The sequence below is a fragment of the Cherax quadricarinatus genome, chromosome 23 (assembly GCF_038502225.1).
Source record: "Cherax quadricarinatus isolate ZL_2023a chromosome 23, ASM3850222v1, whole genome shotgun sequence".
NCBI classification, from domain to species: Eukaryota; Metazoa; Arthropoda; class Malacostraca; order Decapoda; family Parastacidae; genus Cherax; species Cherax quadricarinatus.
The window spans coordinates 37,094,066-37,106,862 of record NC_091314.1 but is presented as its reverse complement, the minus strand read 5'-3'; positions in this window follow the sequence as shown (position 1 = coordinate 37,106,862).

Sequence of the window (12,797 nt, the reverse complement as noted above, 5' to 3'; positions counted from 1 at the left end):
TGTTTGTAGCTACATGAAGAGTTTTGTTTTTAGCTACAGGAAGAGTTATGTTTGTAGCTTCAGGAAGAGTTATGTTTGTAGCTACAGGAAGAGTTATGTTTGTAGCTACAGGAAGAGTTATGTTTGTAGCTACAGTAAGAGTTGTGTTTGTAGCTACAGGAAGAGTTATGTTTGTAGCTACAGGAAGAGTTATGTTTGTAGTTACAGGAAGAGTTATGTTTGTAGCTACATTAAGAGTTATGTTTGTAGCTACAGGAAGAGTTATGTTTGTAGCTACAGGAAGAGTTATGTTTGTAGCTACATGAAGAGTTTTGTTTTTAGCTACAGGAAGAGTTATGTTTGTAGCTACAGGAAGAGTTATGTTTGTAGCTACAGGAAGAGTTATGTTTGTAGCTACAGTAAGAGTTGTGTTTGTAGCTACAGGAAGAGTTATGTTTGTAGCTACAGGAAGAGTTATGTTTGTAGCTACAGGAAGAGTTATGTTTGTAGCTACAGGAAGAGTTATGTTTGTAGCTACAGGAAGAGTTATGTTTGTAGCTACAGGAAGAGTTATGTTTGTAGCTACAGGAAGAGTTATGTTTGTAGCTTCAGGAAGAGTTATGTTTGTAGCTACAGGAAGAGTTATGTTTGTAGCTACAGGAAGAGTATTATGTTTGTAGCTACAGGAAGAGTTATGTTTGTAGCTACAGGAAGAGTTATGTTTGTAGCTACATGAAGAGTTATGTTTGTAGCTACATTAAGAGTTATGTTTGTAGCTACAGGAAGAGTTATGTTTGTAGTTACAGGAAGAGTTATGTTTGTAGCTACAGGAAGAGTTATGTTTGTAGCTACATTAAGAGTTATGTTTGTAGCTACAGGAAGAGTTATGTTTGTAGCTACAGGAAGAGTTATGTTTGTAGTTACAGGAAGAGTATTATGTTTGTAGCTACAGGAAGAGTTATGTTTGTAGCTACAGGAAGAGTTATGTTTGTAGCTACATGAAGAGTTATGTTTGTAGCTACATTAAGAGTTATGTTTGTAGCTACAGGAAGAGTTATGTTTGTAGTTACAGGAAGAGTTATGTTTGTAGCTACATTAAGAGTTATATTTGTAGCTACATTAAGAGTTATGTTTGTAGCTACATTAAGAGTTATGTTTGTAGCTACAGGAAGAATGTTATGTTTGTAGCTACATTAAGAGTTATGTTTGTAGCTACAGTAAGAGTTATGTTTGTAGCTACATTAAGAGTTATGTTTGTAGCTACATTAAGAGTTATGTTTGTAGCTACAGTAAGAGTTATGTTTGTAGCTACATTAAGAGTTATGTTTGTAGCTACATTAAGAGTTATGTTTGTAGCTACATTAAGAGTTATGTTTGTAGCTACAGTAAGAGTTATGTTTGTAGCTACAGTAAGAGTTATGTTTGTAGCTACATTAAGAGTTATGTTTGTAGCTACATTAAGAGTTATGTTTGTAGCTACAGTAAGAGTTATGTTTGTAGCTACATTAAGAGTTATGTTTGTAGCTACATTAAGAGTTATGTTTGTAGCTACAGTAAGAGTTATGTTTGTAGCTACATTAAGAGTTATGTTTGTAGCTACATTAAGAGTTATGTTTGTAGCTACATTAAGAGTTATGTTTGTAGCTACATTAAGAGTTATGTTTGTAGCTACAGGAAGAATGTTATGTTTGTAGCTACAGTAAGAGTTATGTTTGTAGCTACATTAAGAGTTATGTTTGTAGCTACATTAAGAGTTATGTTTGTAGCTACAGGAAGAGTTATGTTTGTAGCTACAGTAAGAGTTATGTTTGTAGCTACATTAAGAGTTATGTTTGTAGCTACAGGAAGAGTTATGTTTGTAGCTACAGTAAGAGTTATGTTTGTAGCTACAGTAAGAGTTATGTTTGTAGCTACAGTAAGAGTTATGTTTGTAGCTACAGTAAGAGTTATGTTTGTAGCTACAGTAAGAGTTATGTTTGTAGCTACAGTAAGAGTTATGTTTGTAGCTACAGTAAGAGTTATGTTTGTAGCTACAGTAAGAGTTATGTTTGTAGCTACAGTAAGAGTTATGTTTGTAGCTACAGTAAGAGTTATGTTTGTAGCTACAGTAAGAGTTATGTTTGTAGCTACAGTAAGAGTTATGTTTGTAGCTACAGTAAGAGTTATGTTTGTAGCTACAGTAAGAGTTATGTTTGTAGCTACAGTAAGAGTTATGTTTGTAGCTACAGTAAGAGTTATGTTTGTAGCTACAGTAAGAGTTATGTTTGTAGCTACAGTAAGAGTTATGTTTGTAGCTACAGTAAGAGTTATGTTTGTAGCTACAGTAAGAGTTATGTTTGTAGCTACAGTAAGAGTTATGTTTGTAGCTACAGTAAGAGTTATGTTTGTAGCTACAGTAAGAGTTATGTTTGTAGCTACAGTAAGAGTTATGTTTGTAGCTACAGTAAGAGTTATGTTTGTAGCTACAGTAAGAGTTATGTTTGTAGCTACATTAAGAGTTATGTTTGTAGCTACAGTAAGAGTTATGTTTGTAGCTACAGTAAGAGTTATGTTTGTAGCTACAGTAAGAGTTATGTTTGTAGCTACATTAAGAGTTATGTTTGTAGCTACAGTAAGAGTTATGTTTGTAGCTACAGTAAGAGTTATGTTTGTAGCTACATTAAGAGTTATGTTTGTAGCTACAGTTAAGAGTTATGTTTGTAGCTACAGTAAGAGTTATGTTTGTAGCTACAGTAAGAGTTATGTTTGTAGCTACATTAAGAGTTATGTTTGAGCTACAGTAAGAGTTATGTTTGTAGCTACAGTAAGAGTTATGTTTGTAGCTACATTAAGAGTTATGTTTGTAGCTACATTAAGAGTTATGTTTGTAGCTACATTAAGAGTTATGTTTGTAGCTACAGTAAGAGTTATGTTTGTAGCTACAGTTAAGAGTTATGTTTGTAGCTACATTAAGAGTTATGTTTGTAGCTACATTAAGAGTTATGTTTGTAGCTACAGTTTAAGCTAGTTATGTTTGTAGCTACAGAGTTAAGAGTTATGTTTGTAGCTACATTAAGAGTTAAGAGTTATGTTTGTAGCTACAGTAAGAGTTATGTTTGTAGCTACAGTAAGAGTTATGTTTGTAGCTACATTAAGAGTTATGTTTGTAGCTACATTAAGAGTTATGTTTGTAGCTACAGTAAGAGTTATGTTTGTAGCTACATTAAGAGTTATGTTTGTAGCTACAGTAAGAGTTATGTTTGTAGCTACATTAAGAGTTATGTTTGTAGCTACATTAAGAGTTATGTTTGTAGCTACATTAAGAGTTATGTTTGTAGCTACATTAAGAGTTATGTTTGTAGCTACAGGAAGAATGTTATGTTTGTAGCTACAGTAAGAGTTATGTTTGTAGCTACATTAAGATTTATGTTTGTAGCTACATTAAGAGTTATGTTTGTAGCTACAGGAAGAGTTATGTTTGTAGCTACAGTAAGAGTTATGTTTGTAGCTACATTAAGAGTTATGTTTGTAGCTACAGTAAGAGTTATGTTTGTAGCTACATTAAGAGTTATGTTTGTAGCTACATTAAGAGTTATGTTTGTAGCTACAGGAAGAATGTTATGTTTGTAGCTACAGTAAGAGTTATGTTTGTAGCTACATTAAGATTTATGTTTGTAGCTACATTAAGAGTTATGTTTGTAGCTACAGGAAGAGTTATGTTTGTAGCTACAGTAAGAGTTATGTTTGTAGCTACATTAAGAGTTATGTTTGTAGCTACAGTAAGAGTTATGTTTGTAGCTACAGTAAGAGTTATGTTTGTAGCTACAGTAAGAGTTATGTTTGTAGCTACAGTAAGAGTTATGTTTGTAGCTACAGTAAGAGTTATGTTTGTAGCTACAGTAAGAGTTATGTTTGTAGCTACAGTAAGAGTTATGTTTGTAGCTACAGTAAGAGTTATGTTTGTAGCTACAGTAAGAGTTATGTTTGTAGCTACAGTAAGAGTTATGTTTGTAGCTACAGTAAGAGTTATGTTTGTAGCTACAGTAAGAGTTGTGTTTGTAGCTGTTTGTAGCTACAGTAAGAGTTATGTTTGTAGCTACAGTAAGAGTTATGTTTGTAGCTACAGTAAGAGTTATGTTTGTAGCTACAGTAAGAGTTATGTTTGTAGCTACATTAAGAGTTATGTTTGTAGCTACAGTAAGAGTTATGTTTGTAGCTACAGTAAGAGTTATGTTTGTAGCTACAGTAAGAGTTATGTTTGTAGCTACAGTAAGAGTTATTTTTGTAGCTACATTAAGAGTTATGTTTGTAGCTACATTAAGAGTTATGTTTGTAGCTACATTAAGAGTTATGTTTGTAGCTACAGTAAGAGTTATGTTTGTAGCTACAGTAAGAGTTATGTTTGTAGCTACAGTAAGAGTTATGTTTGTAGCTACATTAAGAGTTATGTTTGTAGCTACATTAAGAGTTATGTTTGTAGCTACAGTAAGAGTTATGTTTGTAGCTACAGTAAGAGTTATGTTTGTAGCTACATTAAGAGTTATGTTTGTAGCTACAGAGTTATGTTTATAGCTACATTAAGAGTTATGTTTGTAGCTACATTAAAAGTTATGTTTGTAGCTACAGTAAGAGTTATGTTTGTAGCTACAGTAAGAGTTATGTTTGTAGCTACATAAGAGTTATGTTTGTAGTTATGTTTGTAGCTACATTAAGAGTTATGTTTGTAGCTACATTAAGAGTTATGTTTGTAGCTACATTAAGCTACATTAAGAGTTATGTTTGTAGCTACATTAAGAGTTATGTTATGTTTGTAGCTACAGTAAGAGTTATGTTTGTAGCTACATTAAGAGTTATGTTTGTAGCTACATTAAGAGTTATGTTTGTAGCTACAGTAAGAGTTATGTTTGTAGCTACAGTAAGAGTTATGTTTGAAGCTACAGTAAGAGTTATGTTTGTAGCTACAGTAAGAGTTATGTTTGTAGCTACAGTAAGAGTTAAGAGTTATGTTTGTAGCTACAGTTAAGACAGTAAGAGTTATGTTTGTAGCTACAGTTTATGTTTGTAGCTACAGTTAAGAGTTATGTTTGTAGCTACAGTAAGAGTTATGTTTGTAGCTACAGTAAGAGTTATGTTTGTAGCTACATTAAGAGTTATGTTTGTAGCTACAGTAAGAGTTATGTTTGTAGCTACAGTAAGAGTTATGTTTGTAGCTACAGTAAGAGTTATGTTTGTAGCTACAGTAAGAGTTATGTTTGTAGCTACAGTAAGAGTTATGTTTGTAGCTACATTAAGAGTTATGTTTGTAGCTACAGTAAGAGTTATGTTTGTAGCTACAGTAAGAGTTATGTTTGTAGCTACAGTAAGAGTTAAGACATTAAGAGTTATGTTTGTAGCTACATTAAGAGTTATGTTTGTAGCTACATTAAGAGTTATGTTTGTAGCTACAGTAAGAGTTATGTTTGTAGCTACAGTAAGAGTTATGTTTGTAGCTACAGTAAGAGTTATGTTTGTAGCTACATTAAGAGTTATGTTTGTAGCTACATTAAGAGTTATGTTTGTAGCTACATTAAGAGTTATGTTTGTAGCTACAGTAAGAGTTATGTTTGTAGCTACAGTAAGAGTTATGTTTGTAGCTACATTAAGAGTTATGTTTGTAGCTACATTAAGAGTTATGTTTATAGCTACATTAAAAGTAATGTTTGTAGCTACAGTAAGAGTTATGTTTGTAGCTACAGTAAGAGTTATGTTTGTAGCTACATTAAGAGTTATGTTTGTAGCTACATTAAGAGTTATGTTTGTAGCTACATTAAGAGTTATGTTTGTAGCTACATTAAGAGTTATGTTTGTAGCTACATTAAGAGTTATGTTTGTAGCTACATTAAGAGTTATGTTTGTAGCTACAGGAAGAATGTTATGTTTGTAGCTACAGTAAGAGTTATGTTTGTAGCTACATTAAGATTTATGTTTGTAGCTACATTAAGAGTTATGTTTGTAGCTACAGGAAGAGTTATGTTTGTAGCTACAGTAAGAGTTATGTTTGTAGCTACATTAAGAGTTATGTTTGTAGCTACATTAAGAGTTATGTTTGTAGCTACATTAAGAGTTATGTTTGTAGCTACATTAAGAGTTATGTTTGTAGCTACAGTAAGAGTTATGTTTGTAGCTACAGTAAGAGTTATGTTTGTAGCTACATTAAGAGTTATGTTTGTAGCTACATTAAGAGTTATGTTTGTAGCTACAGTAAGAGTTATGTTTGTAGCTACATTAAGAGTTATGTTTGTAGCTACATTAAGAGTTATGTTTGTAGCTACAGTAAGAGTTATGTTTGTAGCTACATTAAGAGTTATGTTTGTAGCTACATTAAGAGTTATGTTTGTAGCTACAGTAAGAGTTATGTTTGTAGCTACATTAAGAGTTATGTTTGTAGCTTTATGTTTGTAGCTACAGTAAGAGTTATGTTTGTAGCTACAGTAAGTTATGTTTGTAGCTACAGTAAGAGTTATGTTTGTAGCTACAGTAAGAGTTATGTTTGTAGCTACAGTAAGAGTTATGTTTGTAGCTACAGTAAGAGTTATGTTTGTAGCTACAGTAAGAGTTATGTTTGTAGCTACAGTAAGAGTTATGTTTGTAGCTACAGTAAGAGTTAGTAAGAGTTGTGTTTGTAGCTACAGTAAGAGTTGTGTTTGTAGCTACAGTAAGAGTTATGTTTGTAGCTACAGTAAGAGTTATGTTTGTAGCTACAGTAAGAGTTATGTTTGTAGCTGTTTGTAGCTACAGTAAGAGTTGTGTTTGTAGCTACAGTAAGAGTTATGTTTGTAGCTACAGTAAGAGTTATGTTTGTAGCTACAGTAAGAGTTATGTTTGTAGCTACATTAAGAGTTATGTTTGTAGCTACAGTAAGAGTTATGTTTGTAGCTACAGTAAGAGTTATGTTTGTAGCTACAGTAAGAGTTATTTTTGTAGCTACATTAAGAGTTATGTTTGTAGCTACAGTAAGAGTTATGTTTGTAGCTACAGTAAGAGTTATGTTTGTAGCTACAGTAAGAGTTATGTTTGTAGCTACATTAAGAGTTATGTTTGTAGCTACAGTAAGAGTTGTGTTTGTAGCTACAGTAAGAGTTATGTTTGTAGCTACATTAAGAGTTATGTTTGTAGCTACATTAAGAGTTATGTTTGTAGCTACATTAAGAGTTATGTTTGTAGCTATATTAAGAGTTATGTTTGTAGCTACAGTAAGAGTTATGTTTGTAGCTACAGTAAGAGTTATGTTTGTAGCTACATTAAGAGTTATGTTTGAAGCTACAGTAAGAGTTATGTTTGTAGCTACAGTAAGAGTTATGTTTGTAGCTACATTAAGAGTTATGTTTGTAGCTACATTAAGAGTTATGCTTGTAGCTACATTAAGAGTTATGTTTGTAGCTACAGGAAGAATGTTATGTTTGTAGCTACATTAAGAGTTATGTTTGTAGCTACATTAAGAGTTATGTTTGTAGCTACATTAAGAGTTATGTTTGTAGCTACATTAAGAGTTATGTTTGTAGCTACAGTAAGAGTTATGTTTGTAGCTACATTAAGAGTTATGTTTGTAGCTACATTAAGAGTTATGTTTATAGCTACATTAAGAGTTATGTTTGTAGCTACATTAAGAGTTATGTTTGTAGCTACATTAAAAGTTATGTTTGTAGCTACAGTAAGAGTTATGTTTGTAGCTACAGTAAGAGTTATGTTTGTAGCTACATTAAGAGTTATGTTTGTAGCTACATTAAGAGTTATGTTTGTAGCTACAGTAAGAGTTATGTTTGTAGCTACATTAAGCGTTATGTTTGTAGCTACATTAAGAGTTATGTTTGTAGCTACAGTAAGAGTTATGTTTGTAGCTACATTAAGAGTTATGTTTGTAGCTACATTAAGAGTTATGTTTGTAGCTACATTAAGAGTTATGTTTGTAGCTACATTAAGAGTTATGTTTGTAGCTACAGGAAGAATGTTATGTTTGTAGCTACAGTAAGAGTTATGTTTGTAGCTACATTAAGATTTATGTTTGTAGCTACATTAAGAGTTATGTTTGTAGCTACAGGAAGAGTTATGTTTGTAGCTACAGTAAGAGTTATGTTTGTAGCTACATTAAGAGTTATGTTTGTAGCTACATTAAGAGTTATGTTTGTAGCTACAGTAAGAGTTATGTTTGTAGCTACAGTAAGAGTTATGTTTGTAGCTACAGTAAGAGTTATGTTTGTAGCTACAGTAAGAGTTATGTTTGTAGCTACAGTAAGAGTTATGTTTGTAGCTACAGTAAGAGTTATGTTTGTAGCTACAGTAAGAGTTATGTTTGTAGCTACAGTAAGAGTTATGTTTGTAGCTACAGTAAGAGTTATGTTTGTAGCTACAGTAAGAGTTATGTTTGTAGCTACAGTAAGAGTTATGTTTGTAGCTACAGTAAGAGTTGTGTTTGTAGCTACAGTAAGAGTTGTGTTTGTAGCTACAGTAAGAGTTGTGTTTGTAGCTACAGTAAGAGTTATGTTTGTAGCTACAGTAAGAGTTATGTTTGTAGCTACAGTAAGAGTTATGTTTGTAGCTACAGTAAGAGTTATGTTTGTAGCTACAGTAAGAGTTATGTTTGTAGCTACATTAAGAGTTATGTTTGTAGCTACAGTAAGAGTTATGTTTGTAGCTACAGTAAGAGTTATGTTTGTAGCTACAGTAAGAGTTATGTTTGTAGCTACAGTAAGAGTTATTTTTGTAGCTACATTAAGAGTTATGTTTGTAGCTACATTAAGAGTTATGTTTGTAGCTACATTAAGAGTTATGTTTGTAGCTACAGTAAGAGTTATGTTTGTAGCTACAGTAAGAGTTATGTTTGTAGCTACAGTAAGAGTTATGTTTGTAGCTACATTAAGAGTTATGTTTGTAGCTACATTAAGAGTTATGTTTGTAGCTACAGTAAGAGTTATGTTTGTAGCTACAGTAAGAGTTATGTTTGTAGCTACAGTAAGAGTTATGTTTGTAGCTACATTAAGAGTTATGTTTATAGCTACATTAAGAGTTATGTTTGTAGCTACATTAAAAGTTATGTTTGTAGCTACAGTAAGAGTTATGTTTGTAGCTACAGTAAGAGTTATGTTTGTAGCTACATTAAGAGTTATGTTTGTAGCTACATTAAGAGTTATGTTTGTAGCTACAGTAAGAGTTATGTTTGTAGCTACATTAAGCGTTATGTTTGTAGCTACATTAAGAGTTATGTTTGTAGCTACAGTAAGAGTTATGTTTGTAGCTACATTAAGAGTTATGTTTGTAGCTACATTAAGAGTTATGTTTGTAGCTACATTAAGAGTTATGTTTGTAGCTACATTAAGAGTTATGTTTGTAGCTACAGGAAGAATGTTATGTTTGTAGCTACAGTAAGAGTTATGTTTGTAGCTACATTAAGATTTATGTTTGTAGCTACATTAAGAGTTATGTTTGTAGCTACAGGAAGAGTTATGTTTGTAGCTACAGTAAGAGTTATGTTTGTAGCTACATTAAGAGTTATGTTTGTAGCTACATTAAGAGTTATGTTTGTAGCTACAGTAAGAGTTATGTTTGTAGCTACAGTAAGAGTTATGTTTGAAGCTACAGTAAGAGTTATGTTTGTAGCTACAGTAAGAGTTATGTTTGTAGCTACAGTAAGAGTTATGTTTGTAGCTACAGTAAGAGTTATGTTTGTAGCTACAGTAAGAGTTATGTTTGTAGCTACAGTAAGAGTTATGTTTGTAGCTACAGTAAGAGTTATGTTTGTAGCTACAGTAAGAGTTGTGTTTGTAGCTACAGTAAGAGTTATGTTTGTAGCTACAGTAAGAGTTATGTTTGTAGCTACATTAAGAGTTATGTTTGTAGCTACAGTAAGAGTTATGTTTGTAGCTACAGTAAGAGTTATGTTTGTAGCTACAGTAAGAGTTATGTTTGTAGCTACAGTAAGAGTTATGTTTGTAGCTACAGTAAGAGTTATGTTTGTAGCTACATTAAGAGTTATGTTTGTAGCTACAGTAAGAGTTATGTTTGTAGCTACAGTAAGAGTTATGTTTGTAGCTACAGTAAGAGTTATGTTTGTAGCTACAGTAAGAGTTATTTTTGTAGCTACATTAAGAGTTATGTTTGTAGCTACATTAAGAGTTATGTTTGTAGCTACATTAAGAGTTATGTTTGTAGCTACAGTAAGAGTTATGTTTGTAGCTACAGTAAGAGTTATGTTTGTAGCTACAGTAAGAGTTATGTTTGTAGCTACATTAAGAGTTATGTTTGTAGCTACATTAAGAGTTATGTTTGTAGCTACATTAAGAGTTATGTTTGTAGCTACAGTAAGAGTTATGTTTGTAGCTACAGTAAGAGTTATGTTTGTAGCTACATTAAGAGTTATGTTTATAGCTACATTAAGAGTTATGTTTGTAGCTACATTAAAAGTTATGTTTGTAGCTACAGTAAGAGTTATGTTTGTAGCTACAGAAAGAGTTATGTTTGTATCTACATTAAGAGTTATGTTTGTAGCTACATTAAGAGTTATGTTTGTAGCTACAGTAAGAGTTATGTTTGTAGCTACATTAAGAGTTATGTTTGTAGCTACATTAAGAGTTATGTTTGTAGCTACATTAAGAGTTATGTTTGTAGCTACATTAAGAGTTATGTTTGTAGCTACAGGAAGAATGTTATGTTTGTAGCTACAGTAAGAGTTATGTTTGTAGCTACATTAAGATTTATGTTTGTAGCTACATTAAGAGTTATGTTTGTAGCTACAGGAAGAGTTATGTTTGTAGCTACAGTAAGAGTTATGTTTGTAGCTACATTAAGAGTTATGTTTGTAGCTACATTAAGAGTTATGTTTGTAGCTACAGTAAGAGTTATGTTTGTAGCTACAGTAAGAGTTATGTTTGTAGCTACAGTAAGAGTTATGTTTGTAGCTACAGTAAGAGTTATGTTTGTAGCTACAGTAAGAGTTATGTTTGTAGCTACAGTAAGAGTTATGTTTGTAGCTACAGTAAGAGTTATGTTTGTAGCTACATTAAGAGTTATGTTTGTAGCTACAGTAAGAGTTATGTTTGTAGCTACAGTAAGAGTTATGTTTGTAGCTACAGTAAGAGTTGTGTTTGTAGCTACAGTAAGAGTTGTGTTTGTAGCTACAGTAAGAGTTATGTTTGTAGCTACAGTAAGAGTTATGTTTGTAGCTACAGTAAGAGTTATGTTTGTAGCTACAGTAAGAGTTATGTTTGTAGCTATAGTAAGAGTTGTGTTTGTAGCTACAGTAAGAGTTGTGTTTGTAGCTACAGTAAGAGTTATGTTTGTAGCTACAGTAAGAGTTATGTTTGTAGCTACAGTAAGAGTTATGTTTGTAGCTACATTAAGAGTTATGTTTGTAGCTACATTAAGAGTTATGTTTGTAGCTACAGTAAGAGTTATGTTTGTAGCTACAGTAAGAGTTATGTTTGTAGCTACAGTAAGAGTTATGTTTGTAGCTACAGTAAGAGTTATGTTTGTAGCTACAGTAAGAGTTATGTTTGTAGCTACATTAAGAGTTATGTTTGTAGCTACAGTAAGAGTTATGTTTGTAGCTACAGTAAGAGTTATGTTTGTAGCTACAGTAAGAGTTATGTTTGTAGCTACAGTAAGAGTTATGTTTGTAGCTACAGTAAGAGTTATGTTTGTAGCTACATTAAGAGTTATGTTTGTAGCTACAGTAAGAGTTATGTTTGTAGCTACAGTAAGAGTTATGTTTGTAGCTACAGTAAGAGTTATGTTTGTAGCTACAGTAAGAGTTATGTTTGTAGCTACAGTAAGAGTTATGTTTGTAGCTACAGTAAGAGTTGTGTTTGTAGCTACATTAAGAGTTATGTTTGTAGCTACATTAAGAGTTATGTTTGTAGCTACAGTAAGAGTTATATTTGTAGCTACACTAAGAGTTATGTTTGTAGCTACAGGAAGAGTTATGTTTGTAGCTACAGTAAGAGTTATGTTTGTAGCTACATTAAGAGTTATGTTTGTAGCTACATTAAGAGTTATGTTTGTAGCTACAGTAAGAGTTATGTTTGTAGCTACATTAAGAGTTATGTTTGTAGCTACATTAAGAGTTATGTTTGTATCTACAGTAAGAGTTATATTTGTAGCTACAGTAAGAGTTATGTTTGTAGCTACAGTAAGAGTTATGTTTGTAGCTACATTAAGAGTTATGTTTGTAGCTACAGTAAGAGTTATGTTTGTAGCTACAGTAAGAGTTATGTTTGTAGCTACAGTAAGAGTTGTGTTTGTAGCTACATTAAGAGTTATGTTTGTAGCTACATTAAGAGTTATGTTTGTAGCTACAGTAAGAGTTATATTTGTAGCTACAGTAAGAGTTGTGTTTGTAGCTACATTAAGAGTTATGTTTGTAGCTACATTAAGAGTTATGTTTGTAGGTACAGGAAGAGTGTTATGTTTGTAGCTACAGTAAGAGTTATGTTTGTAGCTACAGGAAGAGTGTTATGTTTGTAGCTACAGTAAGAGTTATGTTTGTAGCTACAGGAAGAGTTATGTGTGTAGCTACAGTAAGAGTTGTTTGTAGCTACAGGAAGAGTTATGTTTGTAGCTACAGGAAGAGTTACGTTTGTAGCTACAGTAAGAGTTATGCTTGTAGCTACAAGAAGAGTTATGTTTGTAGCTACAGTAAGAGTTATGTTTGTAGCTACAGTAAGAGTTGTGTTTGTAGCTACAGGAAGAGTTATGTTTGTAGCTACAGAAAGAGTTATGTTTGTAGCTACAGGAAGAGTTATGTTTGTAGCTACAGGAAGAGTTATGTTTGTAGCTACAGGAAGAGTTATGTTTGTAGCTACAGGAAG